The following is a 16,303-nucleotide window of genomic DNA, read 5'->3' as shown; positions in this document are numbered from 1 at the left end:
CCCAAATAAACTTTTCCTCCTCTACGATTGTTCTGGTTGGGTCTTTTAAGTCACAGCAGCTAAAAATCTGACTAAGACAGTGCTCATAGCAGCCTTATTTACAATAGCCAAGAGGTGGAAGCAACTCAAGTATCCACGGTCAGGAATGGACAGGCCAAGTCTGTTACACATCGGATGTAATACTGCTCAGCTTTAAAAGAAAGAGAAATTCTTGATACAGGCTACAGCGTGGACGAACCTTGAAGATATCATGCTGAGTGAAATAAGCCAGTTACAGAAAGACAAACAACTGGCTGCCTCCACTTCTAGGAGGGAGCTCAAGTAATTAAATCCATAGAAACAGAAAGTAGAGATTCTGGGGGTGGAAAGGGAAATGGGAGCGGTTTACTGTGTTGGATGCATGTTCAGTTTCAATTTTACAAGATGGGGCGATTTCTGGAGATGTCACCACCATGGGAATTATTCTTAACACTTTAGAACTGTATGCTTAAAAATGGTTAACAAGGAACATTTTGTGTATTTTACCACAACTTTATTAAGTAAAAAAAAAAAAGAAGAAGAAGAAGAAAGAAAGAAAATGATCATTGGGTTCCTGAGGGTTCACTCCTAGCTTCTAGCAGAAGGCCTGATAAGTCGTAGGCACTTGACTAATATTTTGCCTTCCTTTGGTGTCTCTCCCTGCCCAGTGTCCTCCACAGCAGGACAAAGGCCACGTAGTTCTAGGAGCCCGTTCAGCAAACAAAGGCACTTCTCTCCTCGGGGCACAAAGGGGAAGAATTTCAAATATTTGTGATTGAATATTTGTCTCGATCACACCAACTAGGCTTTGCTTCTCAATTATGCTTATCTGAGCTCTTTGGCATTTAAATTCCCTAAAGATAGATCCTGTTCCTACTTCCCAAAACAGAATAGAATTGTGATGGCCTTTGTAAGAAAAAGGAAAAAGAAACAAAAAAAGTGGAAGGAAATCTGTAAAATGAAATCATTCTGAGGCCAAGGTACAAATGGCTTGTGGGCTCTGGTTGCAGCCCAGCGCAGGAGGGAGGGTGGGGTAATTAACATGCATTTCACAGTTCTGCAGTTTGTCAGTTGGTTCCTTCCCTTCACGGGCTCTGTCTGAGTCTCTTGGTTTTTTTTTTTTTTTTTTTTTCACTTGGCCAAAAATAGAGAGACAAAAAAAGTTTTCTTGTACTTACTTAGGCTTTTCTACTTTTTTTTCCTGGTATGTTTGGTTTCCTCTCGCCATGATCCTTCCTTCTTCCTGCCACCTGCCGGCTTCTCTGCTCCTCCTCCCCTTCTATGACGTCTTCTGTGGGATGCACACTGTGGAGCCACCACAGCCAGCAGACATCCCAGGAGCCCCATGGGAGGTTCTCGGAGCGCTACTCCTTAGGTTCTGGAACCCTGGCTTGGTGCAGGGTATCCATGGGGGACAGCTGTGTGCAGCGTTTGGCGATGTACAGGCAGGGAGCTGGCGAGGGTCTGAGGGACTTGGGTGGGGGGATTCCCATTTTCTGGTCCACGCACTGGACAGAGCTTCTCCTTCTGGCTGGGCCTTGGTCTGGGTGTGCACATTGTTAGAAGTCAGAATGAAGCAAAGGTGCCTTACCTTTTCTGCAGGAGAAAATTGTCCGGATGCCTTTCTTCTGCCTTCTCCTGCTGGAATGATGGGAGGGTACGCACAGAGCCCACCCAAGACTTTGTCAATTAGGAAACAACCAGTGTCCAGGCGTGGAGATTTGATTATATTACTTTTTAAACATTCCACTTACGTATCTCTCATTATGTGACAGACACTGTTTTAAATATTAACTCAATCCTTTAAATATTAACTTATTTAATCCTTACAACCACTCTATGACTTGGGATCTACTATTGTCTGAATTTTTATGGATGAGGAAACTCAGGCCCAGAAAGGTTAAATGATTTGCTCATGATCACAGAGCTAATCTCTCACAGCCTGGCTCCTGCATCCACTCTTTTAACCTACTACTCTTTGCTACTGGTTTATGTACAGTTCCCCAGCATTCCCTTGGAGATTCCATGCCTGATTTTACAAAATCTCTCTCCCCAAGTATCACACTCTCTGCTGGGTGTTGGGCCATATGCACATCCCTCTGAAATGTCCACGTGGCTCCTGGGATGTCCGCTGGCTGTCACAGGTTCATAGGCGTCCCCTTCTGTAGGAGACCTCAGTATCTGACTTTCTTTCTCTTCCAGAATCAGGGCATAAGGAAGCAATTTCTACCCATACAGACTTTAAGACATAAAATTTCAGCACATCACAAACTCTTCATCCTTGTATGAAGTGCCCTGCCTCCACACAAACAAGGAGACGATCTTGGGATCTGTCACCAATCAGGGTGAGTTCGCAAGGAGTCTTCCAGGCCCTTGGGAACAGGGTCATGAATTTTTTAGATAGTTGGCTGGAGTGGCTCGGAGCTGGAGGACAGACCTTCCGGTGAGTGTAGCAAATGGGTCTGGAGAGAAGCCCGTGACCTTGGCCTCCTTACCCTGGGATTCCAGGTGGGGACCTGAACATCCCAGGGTGCTTTCCTAGTCCTCTGCCCTTCCTCAGGTCCCTCCCTGTACTGGTTTCCCTGGTGAGAACTGGGCGAGCAGAGAAGGATTTACAGAAAGGCAGGGTGACTTGTCTTTCTGCTGTGAACCTCTGACTTGTGTTTGGGCCTCACTGTTATACACAGAGAAATGTCTCCAGCTCTTCCATGCCTCCTGCCAGCTTCCTGCTGGTAATTCCCAAGGCCTTCTCCGCCCCCAGAATGCTTTTCCTAGATCCTCTTCCCACAGGGCCCCAAAGCTAAGCTGTCTGGAAGTAGTAGGAAGTGAATTCTTGCTATGACATCTGAATTCTCTGCACATTGCATTTTTATCTTCCTGGGGATATCAAAACTGAAAAGTTTAAGAGTAGGAGTGGAATGTCAGGTTCCCTGCTGTGAGCGGGATTTCGGGGGTCTGCTGTCTTAGTACATGATATCAGAGACCAGGTAGTTTATGATCACGATTTTTAGAGGCTGAAAGTCCAAGATCAAGGCACTGGCAGATCTGGTGTCTGACGAGGGCCTCTTTCTGGTTCATAGAGAGCCATCTTCTCACTGTGTCCTCACATGGTCAAAGGATAAAAGCAGCATTCTGGGTTTTTGCTGTTGGTGGTAGATTTTTTTTTTTTTTTTTTTTGGTACTGGGGATTGAAACTAGCAGTGCTTTTATCACTGAACCACATTCCCAGACATTTAATTTTTTATTTTGGGACAGGGTCTCACTAAGTTGCTGAAGTTGGCCTCAAATTTGTGCTCTTCCTGTCTCAGTCACTAGGATTACAGGCATGAGTCACCACACCCAGCTTCTGGGGCTTCTTTCCTAAAGATACTAATCCTATTCATGAGGACTCTGGCCTCATGACCTAATCACTTCCCCAAATCCTACTCCTAATGTTATCACTTTAGTAATGAAGTTTTCAACATATCAATCTGGGGGAATGCATTCTGTCTATAGCAGCTGTGGTCCAGTAGACCTTCCTACGTGTGGATATGCATCTGAAATTGGCCCTGGTGTCAGGGCCAGGCCCACAGGTGTCCTCAAGTCCAGAATAAAAACCTTTGCTTTAGAGCCACAGTGTCCGGTTTGCAGGATTCACTAAATCTAGGGCCCAGATCCCGGTAGGCATGGGGGTTCAGTTTAGGCAACTGGAGTCGAGGCCTTTGTCCAGTGGGGTATTTCCTCTGACGTCACTGGGCTGATGGTCAAGGCTCCAAGGTGGGTCTCTGCCAGGAAAACCTGAACTGAAGAGGAGGAGACTTGGCCTTCGGGGAAGAGGGCCTGTGTCCTGGCAGGCCGGAAGTGCCTGCCCCGGGGCTGGCTTCTTTTTGCTGCTGATTCTCTGGGTTAGTGCACTTTTGACCCAAGAGGAGGGAAAAAAGGGAACAAACAGTGGAACTGTGACTGTCAGATGTTGCGGGAGGGACTTTTGAACCGGTGGGACGGTGACAGCCATCAGAGGCTGCTCTCTTCCCTGGCCCGTCCCCCTTCCCACCTCCTGCCCTCACCTCTGTCCTCCCTACTCTACTTCTGAACGCCAGCTGCCTGGGCGACACCTTTTGCTTCCCAAGCCTCCTTTGTTGTTTTTCCTTGATCCCTTTCTCAAAAATATTCTCCTCTCTTTCCCTCCGCTCAGTGCCAGACTCCTGGCATCTGACTTGCCGGCTTGCGCAGGCTGCCATCTCTCTCTGGCTCACCACGGTTTTATAATTGCCTCTGGTTAAAGTTTAAATAGATGGGTTTCAGCCCCAGAGAAAAATGTAAACAAGCCCTCTCTGCAGTCTCTCAGAACTGCTGGCCTCCAGGGCTTCTGGATTCTGTGCTAGGGGATTCATCCTGCTCCTCCCTAACCCCGGGAGCTGAGACAGGCCGCTGGCCTTTCAGAGCCACCAAGGCCTCTCTGAAGCCATCAAGCTATTGAGAGACTTTTAGATGGCCTGGCACTGTTCCTTTTAACTCAATCAAGCCAGCAGGATCTGGTTCCCATTCTAGCCAGGGTATCTGGTGTGATCCGGTGAAACAGGGCAGCAGTCCTCATGGGCCGGCTTCTAGATAGGAAGGAAGTGACAGGGATTGTCAATTCCCTGCTGGAATTTTTTTCTCTGGGGGAGAATGGGGCTGGATTTGCCGCCCCGGGGTTTTGGTGGTTGAGATGGTCTCAGGAGTCATTAGCATGGGGCCATGTGGAGCCATCACAGCAGGGAGAGGTAGGCCAGGGTTGAGCTCCTGTGTTCAGGCACAGATTCCCTCCTTTGCTGTGATTCCTCAGAAGTAAGCAGGCCTTCCTTTATTTTTTCTATTTTTTTTTTAATTGTTGGGAGTTTTGATTTGTTTGAGTCTTGATTAAGAATATTGATTTTTCTGGGGCTGGGGTTGTGGCTCAGTGGTAGAGCACTTGCCTGGCATGTGTGACGCACTGGGTTTGATTCTCAGTACCACATATAAATAAATGAATAAAATAAAGGTCCGTCAACAACTAAACAACAACAACAACAAAAGAATATTGATTTTTCTATCTTTTTCTGCTTTGTGTACTTTGTGTACTTATGATCTGGTGTCAGATGGATTCAGCAATACCTTGGAATGTTTTAGTCACGAATTTGATTGAATGATTGCCTTCCCCTACTCAAAAACCTTCCGTGTGTCCCTGTCTTCAGTTCAGGGTCTTATTCAAAACCTTCTGAGGCCTGGTTCTGTCTTCACCTTGCACCATGCCAGCCCTGATGAACTCAGGTGACCTCTTCCTCCCTACTCCTGTGACCCATTCCCTCACTCCCTACTCCTCTGCCCCACCCCTGCCTGCTGAGAGCCATTGCCAAGTAGGAATGACGCATTGTAATCCTTGCCAGCGTACCCCATGTTAAATGGACTTGCCTTGGAGATTTGCTGCGACCTTGCTTGTGTGTTTAAGAAAGGTGACCCTGCTCAATGACCAGTGTGGATCCAGGATTAGGGTGTATCCTGCAGGAAATATCCCCGTCCTTGGGTTTAGGGCGTGACAATAGGAGTTTTAGGGAAGTTGGAGGTTGAAGATTATTCCTGCTGGGAGTAGGGCGTGCCTGCTGCCTGAGTTCCCGCTGAGTTCTCGTGGAGAGAAAGTATTTAGGACATGAATTGTGCGGGAGATTAGAATTTCCCCTGAGCTTGTGTGGAGGCTGGTGTGAGATGGGGAATAAAGAATTGCTGTTTGAACCTACAAAGCTGTGTGGTGGCTCGTGATTCTGTGCCAAGCCGAGACATTGGCATTTGGCACCTGCCCTGCTTAGCACCTGCTCAGAACCATCTTCCTGTGTTCTGTGGGGTCTCCTACCCTCCCTCAACAACCAGGGCCAAGCAACCTTCCTTTGGTTCTCCAACAGCCACGCCCAGCCCCTTTCCTGTAACCCTATTTTGTTGTCTGATTTTCAGCCTGTTCCATCAGCCTTGCACTTGATACTTAGCTCTTTGGTTGGAGGGTGATTTTGTTTTTCTATCCCCATCCTCATGTGTGACCCTCTGGTCAGTGCTCAATAAATATTTAATCTTTGTTTTTCAGCCTCTCTGAAAAGATGTCAATATTTTTAACACAGAGGAACCAAAAGGAGTGAAGAAAGGATTGGGGAGTCGTTAGATTTGGGTTTAAACCTAAGTTCTGCTGAGGTTAGTACTACGACCGCTTCCCGGTCACCATCCTTTCCCACCTTTACTTTGCAGGTAAAATGAACACAATAAGCTGACTTCTATGGGTTTTTGTGCAAATTAAAATGAGATCTTTAAAGTAAAGAACCTAACATAGTTCCATCTCATCCTTATCCTCTCCTGATGTTAAAACAATTTAAATCTTATTAACCAATTTAAAAGACAGGTGCCATGTTCTCCCATTACTCACACAGCCTTCCTTGATGGAAGCATTTCTTCTCATTCACACTTGCAAGTTTTTAAAAGGCTATTTTTTGGGGGGATGGCATTGGACTTATTTATTGGTCATTAGAAGTTCTCTCAATGAGGCTGGGGTTATGTCTCAGTGGTAGAGCGCTTGCCTAGCATGCATGAGGCACTGGGTTCAATCCCTGGTACCGCATAAAAATAACCAAATTTAAAAAGGCATTGTGTCCATCTACAACTAAAAAAAAAAAAAATTAAAAAAGAAGAAGATGGGCTGGGGTTGTGGCTCACTGGTAGAGTGCTTGCCTTGCACGTTTGAGGCCCTGGGTTTGATCCTCAGCACCACATAAAAATAAAGATACTGTGTTCATCTACAACTAAAAAAATTTGAAGAAGAAGAAGAAGGAGAAGAAGAAGAAGAAGGAGGAGGAGGAGGAGGAGGAGGAGGAGGAGGAGGAGAAGGAGAAGAAGAAGAAGAAGAAGAAGAAGAAGAAGAAGAAGAAGAAGAAGAAGAAGAAGAAGAAGAAGAAGAAGTAGTAGTAGTAGAAGTTGTTGTTGTTCTCTCAGTGGTCGGGATGAAGGTGAGGCAGCTGGTGTTCTTTACTCAGTTAATGTCACATGTCATCCATGGCGTAATGTCACCTCTTCACTGCCAATCTTAACTGGAAAGAGAGGAAGATGTGCCAGGGAGGACCCCTTTCCTTTCCTCCCTCCATCAAAAGTAGGTAGCCGTCTCCCCCATGGATGGAGAGTGTGGATGCCCACCAGGTGCCAGGTGCTAAAATGAAAGATGAATCAGCCAAGGCCCCAGCGTTTTGAAGTTTTCAATCCAATGTGCTTGCTGCAGGTTGACTTGGGACAACTCATCTAATTAAACCAGGATTATAGGGGTGCAGAGGAGGAGATAGCACTGCAGGAAAAGCTTGAGAGAGAGGATGACCTGGACTGAGTCTTGAAATATCGGTACACGAGTGTGCCCAGTCAGGGCAAAGCCTTGATCCTTCCCCTCTGATCCCTCCGTGCAGCCTCCAGCACTGGCTCTGCCATCTTTGACTTCAGCTGTGCAGCCAGCTTCTCCTTGCTCCAATGGCCATGAGAGCTTCCTTCGAAGCAGCATTTTTAGTGTCAGAGAAGTGACACTGGGAGCCTGCTGCTGTTTTTGTTGCCAGGGCTAGAGAACAGCTGGATCGGTTTGAGCTCCCTGGGGGAGGCTGGACGAGCCAGGCTGTGTGTGTGTGTGTGACTTGTGCGTGGTGTTTGTGTGAGTTGAGAGCGTGTGGGTGTGTGTCCTTGTGGATGGGCGGCTAGATGTTTACATGTAGGTGTTGCCACCGAAAACAGAAGTGGAGATGCTGAAAACAAAGTGGCAGCTCAGGACCTCACGGGCAGGAAAGGGGGAGGTTGAAACAGCCCCGACCAAAACAAAAACAGAGGAGGAAGTTGCATCAGAAGAGGAAGAATGCCAATGTCATGCTGAAGAGCCACAAATGTCATAAAATAAAAATAAAATGTGCTATTCCTATTTTACCTAGGCAAATACTGTTACACTGTTTTCCTCTTTACAGTGTGTAATAAGATTACCAAAATAATATTTTGTGCGGCAAAAGTGAAGAACAACCAGAGAGAGCCACCCACAAACAAAAATTGCTCTATTTTTTAAAAAAATTACATACATCATATTTTATTTATTTGGTTCAGTGATTGATTATAACTTTGCTCTCTAGCTGCATTTAAAGTTTCTTTTTCCTGCAGCACTTAAAACTATTAAAAACCAGTTATGAAACTGACTTATTGAAGAACATTTCAAAGGTCTCCTTACTATTAGCACAAACTGAGAAATTATAATAAAGGTGTTCGAATAATAGCAAAGTGACTGAAGATATCAAAGCAAGAAATAGAGATCCCAGGGATGTTATTCACTTTTTTTCATTTCAGTTAAAGTAGAAATGTTAGTCCCTTTACTGAAAAAATTAAAAGGATAGTTTTCCTTTTGATTAGGTTCTCATAACTACACTCATTTAAAAAAATATATAGGACTGGTTTTAGATGTAGGGGTTCTATTTTTTAAAAAATTTTTTTAGTTGTAGTTGGACACAATATCTTTGTTTTATTTATTTATTTTTATGTAGTGCTGAGGATCGAACCCAGCGCCTCACACGTGCTAGGTGAGCACTCTACCACTGAGCCCCAGCCCCAGCCCCAAGATGTGGGGGTTTTATGAAAAGGTGATGTAATTCTGGGATGAACTTTGCATCTGGGGCTCAGCTAAGCTTTTTGAATCTATTTCTTTATAAGTATAGTCAGGGTTATTGGCTTTCTATCACCTTTCTAGAATTGTAATGACATCAAATGATTAACTGAGTTGCCAATTTTGCCAATAGTTAAATGTATATTGAATTTTTGGCAGTGGACTGGGCAAATATCATGTGCTCTGGCTAAAGTAATTCTCAACTGAATAAAGTTTTAAGCACATACACTAGTTGACTAGCAAATGTAGAAAGAAGCTTACTTAGGTCAATCAGACAAAGACAAGCAGCCAGAAATGAGGAAATGGAACAACCAAGTATGCCTTTTGCTCTGTGTATATACAGTGGGTGCTCCCTAATAATGTGGAGGGGGAGCTGGAGTTGTAGCTCAGTGGTAGAGCACTTGCCTTGCACACATGAGGCACTGGGTTTGATCCTCAGCACCACATAAAATAAAAAGTAAGTAAAATAAAGGTATTGTGTCCATGTTCAACTAAAAAAAAATTTTTTTTAATAATGTGGAAGGAAGAAATGGATGGAATGTGTGAAGGAATAAGTATAATGAAAGCAGCTTGAATGCCTAATTCAAAATGAGGTTTAGATTTGGCTTCATGATAGGGTTATAGCATATTTTCCTTTTGATTTTCAGAAGTTGTGAGATTAAAGAAAATATCTATAAAATTAGTTGGGGGAAAAAATGAAAATACATTCAAAACTAAGTTTTTAATTTTTAAAGTTTATTTATGTATATAAACTTTATATATATGGTTATTATATATAAATTAAACTATATATTTATATATATATATATATATATATCTTTTTTTCAGTGTTACTTTAGGAACAAAAAATTCATTAGGGGACTGAGGATGTAACTCAGTGGTTGACCACTTGCCTAACATGTCCAAGGCCCTGGGTTCAATCCCCAGCACCACATATCACACGTGTGCACAGACACACACATCCACAAATTGGGAAAAAATAGGTTTATTCATAAAATTATTAAATGTTTAGGGCTATAATCTATTCAAATAATAAAAATCCACTAATTTGAAATGACCTTTTTCTTCTTAAAACTAATTACTACTGGGGCTACAAGCTGCTGTATTTTATGATAACAAATGTCATTTGGCTTTTGCAACTGAGAGGAAACCAGTAAAAAAATTGGAGAAGAAATCATAAACATCATAATAAAAACAAACAGAAGCATTAAGTTTTATTTTTTCTAGATCCACTACCTTCCATATAGCATTTATTTTCAGAAAATATATAGAAATAAACATTTATTTTTAGAAAATAATTCAAAGGAGTGGGCAAGGAAGAGGGAGAGAAAGACCAAACCCATGAGCTGCAACATTTTTTCAAACAATATTTTTGATAACGAGTCAAAGTTCCCACATTCGCCCGTTTCTCTGCTTTCTGAACTTCCACATCTCTAGGGGCCCTCCACCTGGACATACAGTTGGCTTTCTGGGTCCACAGTCCAGCATCCTTGGATTCAACCAACCATTCCATTTCAACCATTCGAAGTCTTTGATTTAAAAAAAAATTGCATCTGTCCTGAACATATACACTGTTTTTCTTGTCATTATTTCCCAAACAATATAGTATAGCACCTATTTATATAGCATTTACATTGCTGAGGTATTTTAAGTAATCTAAAGTCGACTTGAAGCATACAGAAAGATTTGCATAGGATATATGCAAATACTATGTCATTTTATATAAGGAACTGGAGCAATTCTTAGATTTTGTTATCCCAAGGGGGTCCTGAAACCAATCCCCTATGGGTATGGAGGGAAGACGGTATTTCCTGACTTGGAATTTGCCCAAAATCTAAAACATTGCTCCAGAGGAATTGCGCAAACTCCCTGGCCCAGCTTGTGTTCTCTTCTGATGGCGTTCTCAAGGAATGGGCAGGAGGAAAGACAAGGTGTGAACTAGGAGATGTTACGTTCTGTTTAACGTCGTGGATCTGTAGCTCTTTCTGTCAATGAGTTGCAGGCCATTCTTAAATTCTGCTCTTCTGCACTGAAGGATCTTAGCCTCTCTTCCCCTGGAGAGCCAAGGAACTTTGCTCTTTGCCCAAAATACCTTTCTCACCCGAAGCAGTTTCCCCTCCTCTGATAAATGCTGTCGTGTCAGGCTGCACTGCCCTTGAACCAGACAACTTTCTCTGCGTGTCTTTATCTGTCTAAATAAAGCTAACCTACATTTGCTGTCTAATTCATTTGGATGCTTGCTGATGCTATTTAAAGCATCCCTCAAGGCCCAGAGGAAAACAAGATGCATTATCTCCAGTTGGGAACCTTTAGGTTTGCTGGTCATTTAAGGAATTCAAGGATCTTAAGAATTCATTCAGTCTTCACTGGTGCTGATGCAAAGGACAAAGGAACTCTGGATTTTTATTCTAGACAGCTTTCTTTGACTTGTGCATGCCTGGGATCATTTCACAGAAAGGTAGTTACGAAGTCAGTCTCTGTGTGTGTGTGTGTCTGTCTGTCTGCGTCCTGCTCCTCAGGCTTCATGAAATCAACTTTCTGAAGATTTATTGCTCATTAGAATATATTTTTCATTCTAGACTCCGATGATCGGTTAGTCCACTGTGTGAGCTTACTTTATCTCGGGGAACAAATGTGAAAATTCAAAAGCTGCTGTCACCTTCATAAGGAGCCTTTTGATGAGTTTTTGACTTGTTTCCACCTCTCCCTCTCCAGATACCAAATGTCCTTTCATTAGAGAACCCTGACATTTCTACATTCCAGAAAAGAAAAGGAAATTCTACAGGGAACGGAGCAGAACACTGGTGTTGTAAATAGGACTCCACTGTGAATTCATGTACGACTGAGAGTTCAGAGAGGCTTCAGATCTGTTGTTTTTCCAGATCCGGCATTTCTGTGGGTCTGTTGGCTTGCTGGTACAATGGGGTTGTTTTAACCACTAGTGCCCTGCTTCTACCTTAAGCACAAGCTTATTATCAGCATCCACTTGTTCAGCCAGGATTCTGTGACGTCCATTGCAGTGGGTGAGTCAGAAGCCACAAGCTAACAGGTCTATTCCTTCCCACTGTCACCTAGGAAACCATCGCATCATCCACAGGAAATGCAGGCCCCGATGGGGGGTGTGCCCGGATCGGGTTATAAAGCTGGCAAAGAGTTTTTCAAAGGAGGTCAAATAATAACATGCAGAATCTTGGTCTAAGGTGGGAGGTGATCCCAGCCTCTGAGGCATGGATTGAGAGCTGTGGGGCAGAAATAGCAGGAGAAATTAATCAGCGCAAAGCACATAAGATGTCTGCTTTATAAGAAAGTGATCACGGGCAAGAGACATACAGACATGATTTGATTCCCCCAGGAAGCAGTATTTATTTACCCGATGGCTGAGGGTATTTGGGGAAGGTGCGGTTGTACAGTGTGCAAAATGAGATGAAGAAATTGACAACACATCAAACCAGGCTTTTCTGTTGAATGAAATGCATGTCTCTGTTTCATGGTCATTATCCCTTAGCTTAAGAAGGTGCTAGGCAGTACCTTGGAGAAAAGCACACAGCGCCCACTGTTTTGTTCTTGTTTGCTGGTGCTGTGCCTGATTTTTTTCTTTCTTTGGCTGCTACAGTCCTTGGTCTGTATATCCCGGTTCACTGCACAGTATTCAGATACCTGTGGATAAGCTTAGTGCAACTGAGAAAAATTTACCTGTACCCTTTCATGTTGTTCGACAAGCTTGATGTTTCTGGGAAGCTTTACATTCCCATAGCTGCTATGAGTCATTCTACGTCAAAAGATGTGCACCCCCAGGTGTTTTGAGGAGAGAGGAGAGGTAGAAAGCTTGATCACAAGCTCAGGGAGATTTAACAGGTGATATGGCCGTCTTAAGAGATTAGGCTGCTTTAACTGAAGGATGGTTTCCAAGAGAGGCAATGGGTTCCAATACCAGCTGGTCAGGTGCATGTCAAGAGTACGTCCATCCTGAGTACCCATTGAAGGAAGAGCAATGGCAAACCTGAGTGTGTTCAGAGGAGGGCAAAGATGGTGATGACAGTTCTAGAAACTGTAACCTTAGGACAATTAAAGAGCATTAGTCTACTTACCCTGAAGGCTAGAGGATCTGTCATGGAAGAGATGGGAATGGGTATCCTCAAACAGTTGAAGTGCTGTCTCAAAGAGGGTTCAGACTGATTTCGTGTGCCCACAAAAGTGATCATAAATTGTTACAAGTTAAAGGGTGGTGGAGTTTAGCTCCATATAACTAATTTTCTAATCATTTAAGCTGATCAAAGTGTATTAAACTGACTAATACAACAGTGAAATAATTTTGTACCTTTGGAGTTGTTCCAATATTCCTTTATTCATCCAAAGGCATTCATTGAGTACCTGCCATATGCCAGACATGTTAGGTACTAAAGATACAAAGATGACTAACAGAGTCACTTCCTCCAAAGGAACTGCAGTCCAGTTGAGGTTCTGTGATCATTTATACGCAGGGATTGTGTTTTAGTACATTTTATGTTACTATAACAAAGTACCCAACGCTCGGTAAAGGAAAGAGGCTTAAATACCCTCACAGTTGTGGAGGTCCCAGAGGACGGTACCAGTCTCTGCTTGCCTCTGGCAATCGCATTACATCCCAACATGGCAGATGGCATCATGGTGGAAGTGTGAATGAGAGAGAGAGAGAACACATGGCCAGACAGGAAGCAAGAGACAGAGAGTTGAGACAGTCAAACTTGCTTTATAAAAACCCATTCTCAGAAGAACTAATCCATTCCACGAGACCAGCCTTGTTATTCTGTTTAGTACCCTACGTCCTCATTATCTTCTAATAGGTCCCACCTTTTAAAGGTTCTACCACCTCAACAGGAAAATTCACGTAATATTCAAAGCATGTCAGACAGGATGAGCAGTAATGTAGAATGTTGTGGAAGAGATTCATGCTTTCATGCCTTGCACAGAAGATTAGATGAAGGCACTTTGAGATTGCTGTCTGTGTTAATGAAGGCAATACTGGCTGCTGTAACAATCAACCCCACAATGTCTTGTGGCTCATGAAACATGATAGGAAGCTTTTTTCCTCACCATATACACCCAAAATGGTTATTTCTGATGGTGGGTGTCTTGCTTCTAAATGGTAATTCAAGGACCCAGTTCCTTCCACTTGGTGATTCTGTCATCTTCAACTTGCAGCTTATGGGGGACATTCTAGGCATTGGCATTTTGTTGATAGATGGGAGAGAACATGGAGGATCTGGGGGGGTTTGGTTATGAGTTGGACCTAGAAATGATGCTCAGATACTCTCCTCCCATTCTATCCAATGGAATTTAACTGCATGTCCACACCTAACCAGGAGGCAGGCGTGAAAGGCAATCTGGCAGGTGTAGCTCAGTGGCAGGGCACTTGACCAGCAGGTGCAAGGTCCTGGGTTCAATCTCCAGCATTGGGGGGAAAAAAACACAAACCCCTCAACTGGTCGAGCTGTTTTGCCAAAAAAAGAGCAGAAACTGGTTTCAATGTCTGGTGGCAGAACCAAGATAAGGAATTTGGGTTGGGTGGGGGTGGGGCTGAATAGATGGGCAGGGTGCTCCATTTATTTATTTTAAGATTTTATTTTTATTTATTTATTTTCTTTTTTGACTAATAAAATATGTATTTATGGCATACACCATGCTTTGATATATACATGCACTGGGAAATGGTTAAATCATGTTAATCAACGTATTCATTGCCTCACATAGTTATTTTAAAAACCATTTTTGTGGTAGATGGACAGAATGTTTTTATTTTATTTATTTGTATGCGGTGCTAAGGATCAAACCCAGTGCCTCACACATGCTAGGTAAGTGCCCTGCCACTGAGCTATAGGCCCAGCCCAGTTATCATTTTTTTGTTGTGAGACAAAAGTTTTAAAAAAATTTTCTTATTTAATGCCAGTATCATCATGTCCTATGTTTACAGTAAATGTCTTCCTATTGAAGGTCTCTACTCAGATATGTTATTTTTATTACTTATGGTTGTTGTTGTTCAGCGGTGCTAGGAATCAAACTCAGGGTCTTGCACATATGAGGCAAGTGTTCTACCACTGAGCTATACCCCAACGCTCAAGGTATAATGTTAGGCTCAAAAAAAAAAAAAAAAAAAAAAAAAGCAAGGTAGAGCACAAAGCAGAGTATGTTACTTTGTGTATGAAAAGGAAAGCAATAGTACTATTTGCATTTGTTTTCACATATGATGAAACACTGGAAAAGTGAAAGAAACCACAGAGACCCGGATAAAGGCAGAGGGAGGATGGAGACATCAGTGGGAATGAAAGTTTATGTATTCCTTTAAATACTCATTTATTACTTATTTATAAAAATATATAATTTTAAAAAACCAATTTTATTCTATTGCAGGAGAATGTTTCACTGACTGACCTCTTTTGCGTTCAAATGAAGAAAAGTCAACAATAAAATTTCTTGGGAATGTAAGCAGGACATAACTTTTGAGCCTGAGGTATAAATAATGATGAATTCTGTGTCTTTCTTGTTATACTATACCGGATGAATTAGAGTTTTTGAAATAAAATAAAAGAATATTAATGCAACAGCTTGGTTTTATGTGAAATCATCTAAAAGTCTAGAATGCTTTCATATTCAACATCTTTGTTTATTTTCATAACATTCCTGAGTTAGTCAGTTTTCTGTTACTATAATAAAATACTTGAGATAATTAATTTATGAAGAGAAAGGGTTTATTTGGACTCACAGTTTTGGAGATTCCAGTCCATGATTGGCTAGCCCTTTGTCTTTGGGTCTCTGGCAGTGCTGCATAACATGGTGGAGAAGGAGCTGGGGTCCCACAGTTTCCTTTGAGGGCCCACCTCCAATAACCTAAGAACCTCTCAGTAGGCCCTACCTCTCAGAGATTCTACCACTTCCAGATGATATCACTCTGGGGACCAAGCCTTTAATACATAGATTTTTATTTTTTGCTACATTATAGCAATTTATAATAACTATTAATGTTCAAATTAATATCTTGTTTTTGTAGGATTCTGTCAGAACCAAGAGTAGGAGTTCAATTGTCTACAAATTCATGTTAGAATTATAGGCCAATGCCTTTTAATTCTGAGTAGACTGATCATTGGAAGTATGTGATAAATATCTTTTATGTTTCACAACATTTTGAACCCAGGGGCATTCAACCAATGAGCTACATCCTCAACCCTTTTTATTTTTTTTATTTTGAGACAAGGTCTCTCTAGGTTACTTAGGACCTTGCTAAGTTGCTGAGGCTGGCTTTGAACTTGCAATCCTTCTGCCTCAGCTTCCTGAGCTGCTGGCAATATAGGCATGTGCCCTCATACCCTACAGCCAGGTGAATTAATTGCAACTGGTATGACCTCAAATTTAGAGAAGCAAAAACAATGGTGGCCACTATTGATAAAGTAAAAAACCTTATGAAACTTGCAGCTGTGGCTCAGTGGTGGAGCTCTTGCTTAGCACGTGTGAGGCCCTGGGTTCTATCTTCAGGACCACATGGAAAGGTAAATAAATAAAATACAAAAAAAGGCTGGGGATATGGCTCAGTGGTTGAATGACCCTGAGTTCAATTTCTAGTACCCAAAAGGGGGAAAAGATACATACACACACACACACACA

At 42.6% G+C, this 16,303-nt stretch overlaps 1 long non-coding RNA gene across 3 annotated transcripts in view; it reads left to right on the top strand.

The window, feature by feature from the left end:
- LOC113185597 (uncharacterized) overlaps positions 1-15,221 on the top strand; it is a 102,788-nt gene extending 87,567 nt beyond the window's left edge. For all 3 annotated transcript variants that reach the window (XR_013343386.1, XR_013343385.1, XR_013343388.1), the window contains one exon: positions 15,056-15,221. This is a non-coding gene — a long non-coding RNA (uncharacterized LOC113185597). The remainder of the gene's footprint in view (positions 1-15,055) is intronic.
- The last annotated feature ends 1,082 nt before the right edge of the window (positions 15,222-16,303 follow it).

The sequence above is a fragment of the Urocitellus parryii genome, chromosome 3, assembly GCF_045843805.1.
Source record: "Urocitellus parryii isolate mUroPar1 chromosome 3, mUroPar1.hap1, whole genome shotgun sequence".
Classification (NCBI taxonomy): domain Eukaryota; kingdom Metazoa; phylum Chordata; class Mammalia; order Rodentia; family Sciuridae; genus Urocitellus; species Urocitellus parryii.
This window is presented reverse-complemented; position numbering and strand designations above follow the sequence as displayed.